The 4,385-nt window shown below is 42.3% G+C and overlaps 1 pseudogene; it reads right to left on the bottom strand.

The window, feature by feature from the left end:
- Positions 1-350: 350 nt before the first annotated feature.
- Positions 351-4,385, bottom strand: LOC138171451 (general transcription factor IIE subunit 2-like; annotated as a pseudogene).

Genomic DNA, 4,385 nt, shown 5'->3' with positions numbered 1-4,385 from the left:
TAACCCACAAGGAGGATCAGACAATGTTCTCTGGATTCTGGAATGCTGCAAAAGACCATGACTTCCCAACCCTGAAACATCTGAGTGAGCTGTTAATCAAGTCCTTTGGAAAAAAAAGATTCAAGTGTGTTAGTAATGCCTTCAAGTTATCTTTATGGCCTTGCCTGTCCAACAAGAGGCAGTGTTCAGGTCACCATCCTGGATGATCCAGGCTTTCCTATTGATTTCCTGCTATTTATTTCCCCACAAGAGGGCACCCCTCCTAGAGTTTAACTAATGCTGCTGTAGAGAAAGAAAATAAATGAAATTCACTACTCCCTCCAACATGGTTCTACAATGATTTTATTATAAATAGGTTCTCTCAGAGTAAACAGACAATGTATTCAATTCTATTTGAAAACTTGCTCTAAGTGGAACCATGAGCAGAAGTCTAGCTCAACACCAGATGACAACAATGGCAGCAGACGGTCTTCCACCAGGTGAACAAGCCCAAGGGAACAACATCACAGCCAACTGAAGCAAGGCTGGAGGAGTCTACTGCCTCACCCCTGTTTCCTGTCCACAGTCAGGGAGAAGGGGCCACCCTCCAGCCAACACCAGTTGGAGATCCTCAGTCAAGAACCTCTGTGAATGCAACTGAGAAAGAAACCACTCACTGTTTGACTGGAGCAATGTCAGAATAATCCTTCAAGACCCTGGCCAAGTGCTCATTGTGAGTTTTGAACCTTCGCTTCTTCTGTGAGACTGGTTTCTTCCTCCACTGTATGGGAGTCACTTTCTTTGGTCCAGACTCCTGAATAGAAGAAATACCCTGGGGGGAGTAGTCAAGATGGCAGAGTAGAAACAAGACCTCCAAGCAGCTCTGGTTCCCACCCCCTCCAATTCATTTAAAAGGTGGCTCTGAACAAACTTTGGAGCTACAGAACCACCAAAATGAGGGAGCAAAGCTAACCTCCCACTGGGGACAGACCGCTATGCTGGCAGCAAGCAGCCATTGCAGCTATGGGAGCCAACCCCAGCCCAGCTCTCACAGAGCCAGAGGTTTTAGCCCCAGGGTGGCCTGATCAGCCCCTGGCTGGAGGGACTTCAGATCACCAGCAACTGTGGCGGTTTCCTGAATTATCAACCTATAGATGCTAAGGACAAAGTGAGAGGTCAGTGCATTGTGGACTCTGGGATCCAGTAGTTGGGAGTGTGGTCAGCCTTTGCCCCCAGGGCGAGAAGCCGCTAAGGAGTCACTTGGCAGTTTCAGCTCCTGGCCTGCAGATTGTAGAAGGACCAAGTGACCAGTCTGAGTGGTAATCACTCTTGTTTTAACCTGCTTGGATCTGGATTGCTGTCTAGGGTCAAGGTCCTGGGGTATGTGACCAGCTAGCCAAAGCACATGGAGGCTTCAGAGAGGGCACCCAACTAACACCTTTGATAGCTGAGAAAACCCCAGCATTTGGGACAAAGCTCCCCTGTCTAATGGCAGAGTCCTACTGTGGCAAAAAGCCCAAAAGACAAGTAATTGAGTAGCAACATGAGCAGGCAAAAGAAGCAAACCAAGCATAGCAATCCAACTTTACACTCCTATTTTGGGAACAAAAAGGATCAAATCATAGAACAGGAGGAAGACAACAAAGTCAGAACTCCTGCACCAAAAGCTTCCAAGAAAAATATGAGCTGGTTACAGGCCATACAGGAGCTTACGAAGGATTTTGGAAACCAAATAAGAGAAGTGGAGGAAAAATTAGGAAGAGAAATAAGAATGATGCAAGAAAATTATGAAATGAGAGTCAACAACCTGACTGAGGAAAGTAACACCTTAAAAAATAGACTAACTCAAATGGCAAAAGAGGCTCAAAAAGTAATGAGGAGAAGAATGCCTTAAAAAGCTGAATTTGCCAGATGGAAAAAGAATCTCAAAAGCTCACTGAAGAGAATCATTGCTTCAGAATTAGATTGGAGAAATGGAAGCTAGAGACTTTATGAAAAATCAAGATACTATTAAACAGATCCAAACAAATGAAAAAATAGAAGGCAATATGAAATATCTCAACTGACTTGGAAAATACATTCAGGAGAGATAATTTAAAAATTAGTGGACTACCTGAAAGCCATGATCAAAAATAGAACATAGAAATCATCCTCCAAGAAATTCTCAAGGAAAATTGCCCTGATGTTTTAGAACCAGAGGGCAAAATAGAGGTTGAAAGAATCCACCAATCACCTCCTGAAAAAGATCCCAAAAAGAAAACTCTGAGGAATATTATAGCCAGGTTCTGGAATTCCCAGATAAAGGAGAAAATATTATAAGCAGCCAGTAAGAAACAATTTGGATATTGTGGAAACACAATCAGGATAACACAAGATCTATCAGCTTCTACACTAAGGGATTGAAGGGTTTAGAATGATATTCCAGAGGGCAAAGGAGCTGGGATTAAAACCAAGAGTCACCTACCCAGCAAAACTGAGTATTATGTTTCAGAGGAAAATATGGTCATTCAATGGAATAGATGACTTTCTAGCATTCTTGATGAAAAATCCAGAGTAGAATAGAAAATTTGACATCCAGATACAAGAAGCAAGAGAACCATGAGAAGGTAAACAGGGAAAAGATATCATAAGGAACTTATCAAAGTTGAACTATTTACATTTCTACATGGAAAATGATAATTTTAACTTATGAAACTTTTCTCAGTATGAGAATTATTGAAGGGAATAGTAATGTGTGTGTGTGTATATACACACATACATATATGTCTATATAGGAGGGTATATGGGTGTATGAATACATATGTGAATGTGTGTGTATGTGTGTACAGGTATACATAGATAGAGGGCACAGGACCAACTTAATGGGAAGGGATGATACTTAAAAGGTGAAATTAAGAGATGAGGAGAGACACAATGGGGCAAACTATCTCATATAAAGAGGTAAGGGAAAATGGTTACAATGGAGGGGAAGAACAGGAAGGCAAAAGGGAATGGGTCAACATTATTCTTATTTAATTGGGCTTAGGGAGGGAATGATATACACATTAAATAGGGTATCTCACCCTACAGGAGAGTAGGGGGGAAGGGGATAAGAGGGGGGATGATGGAAGGAAGGGCAGGTTTGGGGGGGAGGGAAGTTGGAAGCACCCACTTTTGAAAAGAGACGGGATCAAAGTAGAGAATAGAACAAGTGGGAGGTGGAATAGAAAAGAGGGAAATATAGCCAGTCTTTTACAATATATCTACTATGGAAATGTTTTGCATAGCTACACATGTACAATCTATATTGAATTGCTTATCTTCCCAGTAAGTATAGGTGACAAGAGAGGAAGAGAATGAATCTGGAATTCAGTTTTAAAATCAAATGTTTAAATATATACTATTATCAATTTTATTTTTCATGTAACTGGGAAATAAGATATACAGGCGCTGGGGCATAGACATCCACCATGCCCTACTGGAAAGATGGAGGGGGTATGGGAGAAGATATGGGAGAGAACAGATTGGAGGAGGGGATATCCAGTGGGATCACTATTTTGGGTGGTGGGTAGGGGGAAAAGGGGAGAAAATTTGCAACTCAAAATCTTGCGGAAGTTAATGATATAAACTACACATTAATAAAGCATTTGATTTAAAAAAATAAAATAAAATTACAATGACCTATGTAACATAGTTACATAAACAAAAAAAGAAATATCCTGTCACTTCAGATACTCTTCAATTTTCTCCTCATCCATAGAATCCACAGTGATGCTCCTCCAAAGGTTTTGAAATTCTTCATCCATCGTGAACCGGCAGCTACTCATTGAAAAAGAGGATCTTCTTGTCAGGACTCGTGACAAAGATGATCTGGTCCCCTAAGGCCTTGATGGCCTTCTGGGCATTGGGCAGATCCTCCTCGATTTCTTCTAGGAGGATTCCTCCCAAGCCTCTCTGTTCCTGCTTGTTGAGGAGCTGCAGCAAGGCCTTCTTATCTTTTAGGTTGTACTTGGGCTTTAAGGTGTACTTCCCATTTACTACCTCAATCTTGGGGTTGTTGACTAGTGCCTCAGACATCAGCCATTGTTTCTGCCTGAGCCCTATCTCCAAATGCTGGGTTTCATCCAAAATTTCTCCTAAAATCAGAGGGTGGTTGTCCCCTCTCCGGTGTTGGGTCTTCATGTAATTTGCAATCTTCGCAAGAACTCCAAATTTGTATCCTGAGCCTCCAGAAAGGGTTTTGAAGGTAAAAGATCCATTACTGTGATCTGCACTCTGCTTGGAGCCTGAGGACTGCCCTGCTCCACCCACTCCTTCTTCTTTTTGGACTAGGAGACCTCAGAGAGGGCTGGGTGCTTCTCCTCCAATGGGGTGCACCGGACATGCTTCTTGAAGAGTTTACATTCCTTCAGCAAGCTCAGGTCCAT

This window comes from Petaurus breviceps, unplaced genomic scaffold (genome assembly GCF_028583685.1).
Source record: "Petaurus breviceps papuanus isolate PSGF00001 unplaced genomic scaffold, PetGlider_PUasm1.0 446, whole genome shotgun sequence".
NCBI lineage: Eukaryota > Metazoa > Chordata > Mammalia > Diprotodontia > Petauridae > Petaurus > Petaurus breviceps.
Note: the sequence above shows the minus strand (reverse complement) of the source record. Positions and strands in the feature narration are given on the sequence as shown.